Source organism: Poecilia formosa, unplaced genomic scaffold (assembly GCF_000485575.1).
Source record: "Poecilia formosa unplaced genomic scaffold, Poecilia_formosa-5.1.2 Scaffold253, whole genome shotgun sequence".
In the NCBI taxonomy this organism is placed as follows: domain Eukaryota; kingdom Metazoa; phylum Chordata; class Actinopteri; order Cyprinodontiformes; family Poeciliidae; genus Poecilia; species Poecilia formosa.
In genome coordinates, this window is record NW_006800192.1 from 444152 (window position 1) to 454551 (window position 10400).

At 37.2% G+C, this 10400-nt stretch overlaps 1 long non-coding RNA gene across 1 annotated transcript; it reads right to left on the minus strand.

Annotated features, from left to right (window-relative positions):
• Positions 1 to 6300: 6300 nt before the first annotated feature.
• LOC107838425 (uncharacterized) lies at positions 6301 to 8651 on the minus strand. The gene is made up of 2 exons (XR_001664483.1): positions 8117 to 8651; positions 6301 to 7572 (listed from the first exon to the last, which is right to left on the minus strand). It is a non-coding gene; the product is annotated as an uncharacterized LOC107838425 (long non-coding RNA).
• Positions 8652 to 10400: the final 1749 nt, after the last annotated feature.

Below are 10400 nucleotides of genomic sequence, written 5' to 3' on the forward strand. Positions count from 1 at the left end.
GGCACACAGCCACAATTTCCAGAAAACTCAATTGCAATCTATGGTATGTGAACATCTGTAGTGACTTAATGAAGACAACTCAAAGAAACTCCTAAGGGCTAATTTAGAAATGATCCCTTAGGTGTAACTGTAACTCATTTTATGCAGAACTTTGCATCTTTCACAGTCCAAGTGCCTTGCAGATGTATTCATATTCCTCAAATTTTTCCCCACAACTTTTCAAATTAGAACCATTTCAAATTTCAAATTTCATCATTTTTAATGGGACTTTGTGAGCTAGATTAACACAAAGTATTGAACTATTGCAATCCATTGCAGCCAACCGGCATCAGAAGTAACCCGCTTATTAAATTACTTCTATATGCATGTATTTAATGTCAGTATAAATGCAAATGTTCTGGGAAGGCCTCAGAGTTGCAAAGCATCATCAAGAACAAGAAACACATCAGAAAAATCAGAGATGAGGTAGTTGAAGTGTTTAACGCATGCTTAAGTTTTAAAAAATAATCTCACAAAGCACAATCCAAGCCATCATCCAAAAATAGAAAGACTCTGGCACAACTGGAATCTTACAAAGACATGACCATTCACCTAAGCTGAAAGCATTATTTACAGAAGCTGCCAAGGGCTCCTTGTTGACTCTAGAGATGCTGCGGAGATTCACCGGACAGGTGAGATAATCGGTTAAAAGAACGACTATAAGTTCTGCACTCCATCAGTGTGGCCTTACTGGCAAAAAGTAAACTATGGTTTAAAGAAAGAAATACAAAGTCCTGTCCGTAAGTCAACACAAGCCATGTAGGGAACACAACAAGCATCTACAAAAGTTTGATCTGGTCAGATTAGACTAAAATTGACCTTTCTGGCCAAATTTAGAAAGCTGACACTATTGACAATCCTTACAGTAAAACACGATGAGGACAATGGCATGCCATTTGAATTCTACTCTACTGCAGCAACAGGAAACCTGATCAAAATGGATAGAAAAATGAATGGAGCTCAATAGTTGGCACAATGTTCTATTTTGAAAACTGCTTTTGCAGAGTGCTGAGCTTTAAAGTACATCAACAGCTAATCCCCATTTAATAGATGTGGAATTTGGAAATAAAGTATGTTCGCAAAGAAAGGCAGCAGTTAGTGATTAACAAGAGTCAGAAAGAATGTGAGAAATGTTCACCAGCTTCTCTGAGTGGTCTCACGTTTCATTGTGGTGGATAAAACAAAAAAGAAAAGAGGAGGGAAAAATGTTGCTGGAGTTTTGTGGATAGCGTTGCTTGCACACTGGTCACCTTTGCTGTAGGTAATCCCCTGGCTCTGTCACTAAACCCCCACAAGAGCCGCAGCAACCCTAGCAGAAATACGTCTCACCAGGGGTGGCTGTGATGGAGCTGCGTTCCCGCAAATTAAATTAGGAGGTGGAGGAACAGCGGAGCAAAGGCACAAATGAAGAAAACAGATGCCTACGTACATGCCTTTAGTCTTTCCAGCCTTGGTTTAAAAACTGCACTCTGGCCCTCTGTTTTCACCAAACTCCAGTTTACAGCTGTAAAAGTGCGAAAGAGGGAGGCAATCGGAGGGAGCAAAAGAGCAAAATGAGCACAGATGAGGACAGAAGTAATGTCCCCAGGTTTTACTAAACAGCAAAACACTGAGAGTCTGATGGCCACAGACTTATCAGGACTAAAACTGCTCGCAGCTTTCTTACCAAAGCAAACACCCTGCTGAAAAATGATAGAATCCTTTGTTTCCTGATAACAGCTGTGAAGTCTTGAAGAGACAGCCCCCACAGATGTGCATGAAGGACAGTGCCTTGTGATGCTCTGATGTTTGGCTCTCGCAGACGTCTGTCAGGATGAGAGATAGAACACAGCTGGACAGTCGGGATCCTGGGATGAAAGTGATGTCGCTTTGCCATGTCAGTCCCAGCTGCCGCGGGACGGAGCGAAGATGGGTAAAATTTGGAGTTGGCGGCTTCCCATTGCTCTTCCGTGAAAATGATGCAGAGCCAGACATCACATAATTACCAAGTCCTTGTCGACTTAAGGGTTTGTTGAATATGCAGGTGTTATGAAAAAACAACAACAAAAGTATTATTCTCTCTTCTTGTCAGTTCATCTCACATGTTTTCTCGTAATTAGGTCTGGGGCCATTCAAATAAGGTGAGTTTGAGTTTGATGAAGCATTTCTGTGTTGATTTGCTAATGTGTTTTGTAACAGTACAGTTGTGACATTAGTTTCTGACAGAGTTCACCAGATTTTTATGTCATATCTTCTGGTATTTCGAAGAGATGTGTGTTGTCATACTCTACAACTAGGTTTTCACTGCCTTTTGAAGATGAGCATGGCTACAACATCGCAGTACTTTCACTGTACAGTGGCTATAAGGTGCTTTTCCACTTTCATCCTGTGTATCATGTTAAACCCAGCTGGAGTCTTTGTTTTGTAACAGCTCAACCTGAGACTCATCTGATTAAAGCACACAATTTTGATTAAAGACTATACCATGCAGCAAATTCCACATCTTTACATGTATGATGGGAACTCAATATGCTTTTTTCATGAAGCTCCTCCCCAACAACTAGTTGGTATGAATACCATATGACCTATGCTTAATTTACATTTATTTTTATTAAGGGATTGTTAGAGGGGGTGCAAAACATTGTGCCACCAGTTCTTGTATTTAGAAAAAAAAATTCTCCAGACCTTCTTTCCATCCCACTTGTTAGATTAAAGGTTAGATTTTTCAAAAAATATATTTTGGGTGAGGTTATTCTACTGGAATCAAAAATAAATTCATCGAAAGGCACCGACACAAAACATTCTATTTTAGTTGACCTTGGTCTCTTGAAGGTTAGTACATTGTCCCTAACCTTGGAGGAAGATGGATGCACCCTCAATAAATGCATTGGTTTAAAGAGACAGCATCCTGTGTTGGGCTGCAGAGACTAACCTATATAACTGAGGGACAAGAAGAACAATTTGAGGAGATTTGGAAGAACTTGGTGAACTTTCTTGAACGTCAGAGACCAATACTGTGATGCTGTGTTGCTATTTTTAGAATGGTTTCAGTTGATTGTTTTGACAAGATTTTAAATTTACCAAAAAAAGTAACAAATATGTAAATGTCTAAAGGATCCACTTGTGTTAAATATATATTTTTCATTTTATACTGAGACAGTCTGTGTAAAGACTACTAAAAATCAAAGAAGCAAAGGATATGGAGCTTGCAGAGTTTGTAAAGGTATAAAGCTGAAGGACAAGTTCACAGTCACCTTCACGTCTCATAAGACCTCAGGTGTATTTCTGGTCACAAAAAGAAATGATTAAGAGTAAGCCACTGCCAAATAAAAAATGAATTAGATTTGAAAAAAAAAACAAAAAAACAAAAAACAAATTACAGACGTTCTTATTTGCTTTTGCTTTATATTTCATTAACTATCTTTCTACAGATGTGTACTTATATTAGTTTCAAAAATATATTTAAATGTTCTTAACATTTTACATTAATTGAACTCAGTACTGAAAATATATGTTCACTAATCAAACTGAAACACTGTGGTTTTTAAAATTAATCCTGAAGGCTCTCAAACTGGCCATAAAGGTCATAAAACAAGAGACAATATTTTCATTTAAATGCTATTTGAACATTTTCAGGTAATGTTGTTTGTAAATTTACCAAGTCATAAAACTTGAAAGCATTTAATTTGAAGAATAAAGATGGAACTTGAATTAATTTTATGTTTCCCACATTTCTAAATAGTAACAGAAGGATTAACAAAATAACTGTAAATAACAATATATGCCAAGGACATAAATATTTTATTTTACTGATGAACAAAGCAAGCAAATCAGCTTCTCCCACATGACAATTGCCAGTACGACCATTAGATGGCACTGCTCCCGTTTTAATAGTCTTTTGGAGGTGACGTTATTTTTAGAAGATGCGTCACTGCAGCTGTTCACATTTTGAACTTCAGGTTATGCAACAAAATCAAACAATAGCTTTTATTTTTTTAACCATTAGAACAGTACCGTTTTCATAAACCTAAATCTTCTCGTGCAGCAATTTTAAATAGCTATGGTGAATCTTTCACAGAAAAAGTTTGGAATATAATTTATAGTTCCACTTGAATTATTTAAAACGTTTAGTAGAACAATATAGCACTAGTAAAACTTATTGCCATATCTAGTTCGATGTGCTGGACGGGAGAACATAGATTATTCGGGGACCTCGAAGTGAAGCAGACAACACTCTTGTCTGTCAGTGTCTCAACAAGACTGGGGTTTTATAACTGAAGACCAAGGGATGCTATTTATAGCTGCGTCCTCTTCATCCCACTTCAGACAATCATCACATCCAGCCCTCCTCAAGGTACACCGTCAACACTCCACTCGCAGTCCTTTCATTTTTAATGTGACGACAAATTCAACGCGACAGGTGTGCTAAAAGTGTGTTCACAAAAAGACTGGTATGTTTTCTGTAGTTAAAGGTTGATGTGACATGTAGCTTTTATTGTGCTCGTTCCTCTTATTTTACTAATTTTAAAGGTAGCGAGATAGACTATTACTATTATATCTGTTATTATTATTATTTTTTTTTATCAGCGGATTATTAGTTAACTGGACAGTAGATTCTGCGGACAAACAGGTGGTCGTTTCACTCTGCAGTGTGAGTCCGCCAGAGAAAGTGGACCGGAACAGTCTCTATTTGACTCTCACTGTTCGTGACATCCCTCCCACACCCGAAACACAGGAAATGTCTTTTCTCTCCGATTACTTATTTGCCTCATCATCTCTGCTTGTACAGACTGCTAATGGATGGGGGCTATTGTAGTGCGGGCGCTCGGATCTATAAATAGACCTGCTTGCGAAGTATGATCTCATCACTGGGGATGTGAGGCGTGATAGCGCTTATTGGAAAGATTGTCAATTAGCTTGGATGCATCACACAGTTGTCATAAAACTGCAATGACTTTTACAAAACCATTTATAGTGGTGTGTGAATCAGTTTTTTTTTATCTTTCTTTCTTACAATATGGTTATGGTTATTTACATTTTGTTGGATCCATACAGTTTTATTGATGAGATAGAACTACACAAAGTGGTGCGTAACTGTGCAGTGGACAGGAAATCATATATTGTTTTCAAATTTCTTACAGTTAAAATGCTGGCTTGGATTTGTTTTCTCCTCCCTATAGTTTGATAATCTTAAATAAAATCAGGTGCAACCAACTGCTTTCAGAAGCCACCTAATTAGTGAATATAGATTTATTTTCCTTTTGGTTTTTCCCTTCAGAGGTCGTCACAGTGAGTCATCTGTCTCCATGTAACCCTACCTTCCACATCTTCTCCCCTCACACCAATTACCTTCATGTACTCTTTCACTACATCCACAAATCTCCTCTTTGTTCTTCCTCTAGCTCTCCTGCCTGGTAGGTCCATCATCAGCATCCTTTTTAAATTGAAATCCACTATAAATTCAGTTGTTTGTGAAGGATTCAGTGGTATCTGAAGAAACTAAACGAGAGCAGCTGTTGTTGGAAAAGTCCTATGGGGGACACAATAAACACACGGAAGAAGATGCATTGATTAGATGACGCTAAAATTGGAAGTCTGTGCAAAAGGACATATCTCCTCCATTTGATTCAGGTGCATTGGACCAGAGACACCACCCAAAGTTAGTGGAGGTGTTAGTGGCCAGTTGCTTTTCCATCAAATCTGAGTGAGCGTTTGTTATTTTGCAGAGAATGTGTAAAAATGTTATTCTGTAGTTGTGCAGAACTGGTAATACACCAAAAACAATGAATGTTATGTAGGCATAACACCATTTAAAAACAAACAAACAAAAAAAAGAACTATTGAGAGGAGAAACTGCTTTATAAGTAAAACCGTAATGGCACAGTATTAAGTCAAGAGGGCAGAATACAAATTTACCACACTTTTAGAATATTAAAAACCATGTATCTCTTTATTTCCTCCTCTTCACAGTTATGCAACAGTTTGTGTTGATCTATTACATAAAACAAGAGAAAAAAAAATCCTATCCTATCCCCTCAAACCTGAGACATACCTTCTCCAGAAGCAAGCAAAAATATTTCCAATCCAGTAGGAATGAGAGGGAAGAGCAATCTTAAATTTTATAGAGATCAATATTATTTCTAAAAATCATAAATAATATCTTTTTAGGTCACTTATATCACATTAGAGATCACCTTGTTGTACTAAAATGCCATTTAATGTGTTTTAAATTATGTTACTGTTAGGGTCTGGGTTTTGGTTTTATTTATTTCTGTTTCTTTGTTCCTCTTTTATTTAACTCAATCTTGTTTCTGTTTAGCTTTAGTTCAGTTCTTCTTAATGTCTCTAATTATGTTTATTTCTGTTTCTAGTTATTTTTAGCTTCTCTAGTTTTAATATGTTTCTTTAGTATAGTTATATTCTTTTGAGTTGGACTTATTTCCTAGTTCCCTGTGTAATCTCTCTCTCGCCCCTGTGCCATTCTCTTTCTCTCCCTCTCCTCAGTCTGCTTCCTGTTCCCTTCACTCTCACCTGCAACCCTTTAACTCATCACCCTAGGTCCTTTGTCTCAGCATTCAACCTCCCAGTATTTAAGCTTCTCATTTTCAGCCACTCCTTGCCAGATCCTCTCGTTTACCCGTGTCACTTTCCCTAGTTCTCCTTGTGTCTCCATGCTGGTTTCTTTACTTGGATTTTTTATTTATTCCTGACCTGGTTACATGTTATCTTTTTAAGTTTGTTTTCATTAAACTTTCTAATTCATTTGCCACCTCAGTATCTCTGCGTTTGGGTCCAACTTCAACTGACAAAACATTATGGCATTATTCTTAGAATTTTTAAAGGTAACCCTGAACAAATGAGAACAAGCGATATCTTTCTTAGAGTTAAATATTCCTCTGAAAATGGTTTGTTTCTCCATTGAATATCAGTAATGCATTAAAAATTAATCAACATCTCTTTAAAACATCACAAGATGATATTCAAAGAAAACCTTAAAGAAGTGAGCACTTCTTTATGGTCCATACATCCACAGAACTATAAATATTTTTCTAAACAAAAATAAAAAAAATCATTTCATTCTGGATCGAAATAAATTAAATTAAGGCTTGTAGCTGTTGTGATGAATTATGCAGTACAGTGTTTTGACATCTTCCAATTTTGATGGACACTTTGTGATGTCAACAAAAACGTTCCTCACAAATGCAACTCGTTTTCAAATGGCAGCTGGATATTGGCGTCTGGTAACAAGCGCTCTTTCCACAGGTTTCTTGCCTTGACAGCTTTTCAGAGCTGCTTCTCAGAGCAGTCATAGAAAAACCCATAAATTCGAGACCTGGCAGTGTACATTTTCCTTTAGACAGGGACAGAGGAAAAAAAACACAGCTCATTCTTGACATGAAGGCTTTTCACTGCAGTTTGTCCAAATGACCCTCCAGCCGTCTTTCCATTTCAGAATATTTTTTGATATTTTTACATTAGGCTTGTTCTTGGCAGGTTGCAGCTCACAGATGTCTACACTGCTCAGATGGCTTGAGGGGGCAGGTACCATCTGAGCTGTGTCATGGAGAGAAAGTCATTTTATCAGCACCTTACACTCAGCCTGACACATAATTTCATAGTACCAAGGAATGTGTTAATGAGACAAAATGTTTTCGAAAGAACAAATTTTGGCAGGCATCTGTGAATTATTCAGGGGACCTGATAAGTCTACTGAACTGGTGAGAAGTGTTCACAGAGCCAGCATGCTGCATGATATCGCTGCTGTCTCATACATGCCAGCTATGGGCAGGCTGATATTGTTGTCTTAAACTTGGTGTTTGCCATATTTCTAATGATATTGCGAAGACCCTGCAGGAAAAAAAAAAATCTGTCCCCTACAGAGATGAGATAAAAAGTGGGACTGAGTAAAGACAGTTAATTTTCTCACAATGTCAGTAATGAAAATGGTAAGCAACACCTCTGTTCCTGTTTTTGACTATAAAGACAGCCTACAACCTAATTATGTCAGAAATTATACTTCCAAGAAAAGCTGCTAAATACAAGGAATAATGCAACTGTGCGTTATTGTTAATATGTGTTAATATCGGTTTTTCTTTACCTACATTTCTTCATTTCTAATATCAATATGTCTCCACTGTTCTCCATGACATTTATTGTCTGAGGCTCTGAAATCAAAGAGGGTATATTAGCATTAGTAGTAGTGAAAGTCTATCCAATTTACCAAATGTATTATTTGCATGCCACATGACATACAAAATAAATAAATTAATGAAACATTCTGAACCTCCATATGATTATAGCAACTTCCGTAGGAAATATGTGTATTAAAGCCTTAAGAAGTCTTGTTTTAATGCACAGGCATAATCTCCCGCATCATTTAGAAAATGTAGCATTTAATTAGAGTGCACTAATTCAGTTGGGAAAACAATTCAGCATTAGGAAATGATTGTACAAAAAGCAACAGTTCTGCCTTTCTTGGCACCCCTACTGATCATATTTTATGCAACTCGTTTCTTTCCAATTGGACATTTTGGGTTTTCAAATTTTGCAATGATTCACCGGATCCCAACAGAAATGATTCACATCTTCTTGGCCGGAGGCAATTTGTGTATTTCTGTAATATCTAAACAAGTCAGTGAGCTTTGATAAATTGTGCCTTGCACCCTTTTTTAAAAATAAACTCTCTTTTTGTGCCTCATCTCATATTGATAAATGAGTAGCAGTAATCCTTTCTGCAGTGGTTCCAGTTTTAGAACTACTGAGATTTTCTTTCTTAAATGTGCATTTCTCCCAGTCCGCTTCTCTGCTTTATATCGGCCATCATTGTTGACACCCTCGAATTGCTTCCATTTTATTCTTTATGTGCTCCATGATCTATTATTGGCTTGGCCTATAAGTGTTTTCTGTTTCAAAACAAGATGAATCCCTAACATGGCATTAGGTTTCCAGGCAACAGTGCATACTCTGCCGCTTGGGTATAATTTTCTTTGTATAGTTATGATGTTTAATAGTAAGTGACTGCATGGCACTTTTCCAAATTTAACCACAGCGCACAGAGCCTGTAGAGCTTGATGTATGTCAGGAGGCGTGGAGGCTACAAGCTATATTTGGCTGCTGTGTTCCCTTCAAAGCGATGACTTCTAGGTCTGGACTTGACATTTCTCTTAGACTGGAAAAAAATGGGTTTGGGTCAGTGAGTTTTTTTGTGGAAGGTGAAGCAGGCCTGGAGGGGGAGGGGCTGATGTTGATGTCCAGAGGACAGACCTGGTCTATGTTCGGCTGTGTCTCACTCTTTGATCCTTACTCTTTGCTGCACAAAAGGTGTCTGAGTTTTAGGTGATTTATGTAGATTCCCTTAGCATCAGAGATTACAAAGATGTTGCACTCTGGAGGGAATATTATCACGATTGGAAAAAGTTTTGGAACAGGTTTAAGGTGCAAGCAGTATGTTTTCTGGAATGGATAAATGAAAAAAATACAAATAAAATAAATAAATAAATAAATAAATAAATAAATAAATAAATAAATAAATAGTGGATTGCAAAGGCGTTGATGTCTCCTTAACTTTTTCACATTTTGTCTCTTTACAACCTAAACTTCATTGTGTTTCATTGGCAATTTATATACACTAAAGCAAAGTAGTGCACAATTGTGAAATTATAAGGAAAAGAATATTGTTTCCAGTTTATTTTACAAATAAATATCTGAAAGTGTGGAATACATTTGTATTCAGAATCATTTACTGTAGAACCTGGACAGGAAGAGGCTAAACTTATACTTTTGTCTTAGTATAAGTTAAGCATTGACTAGAAAAGCAGCCAAGAGTCTCATAGAAACTCTAGAGGAGCTGCACAACTTGAGTGGGAGAATCTGTTAACAGAGCAACTGTTAGTTTTTTTCACTCCACGATTTTAGTCTTTGTGAAGAGACACAAGAATAAGCTATTGTGGACTGAAAGCCATATGAAGTTCCATTATTGGTTCACCACAAACAGTGCGGGGGGCACAACAAACTGCTAACAAAACAATTGTTAACACAACAATATTTGCTCTGACCGAAAAAGACTAAACCTTTGTTGAGCTACATGTAAAAAGGATGTATGGATGCCCCAAAATGGAGTATGGACATTAATCTGAAGAGACCATCGCCCATGGTAAAAATACAGTGGCAGCATCATGCTGGTTTTCTTCAGCATGCCCTGAAAAGTAGAGTTGATACGAAGATGGATGGAGCCAAATTCACAACAATAATGGAAGAAAAAATGTCAGAGGATGTAAAAGACACTGAGGCCAACCTTGCAGAGGAAAACTTTAAACACACATAGCCAGACTTATCATGTAATGTTTCAGAAAAAAACGGAAACATTACATGTTATATATATA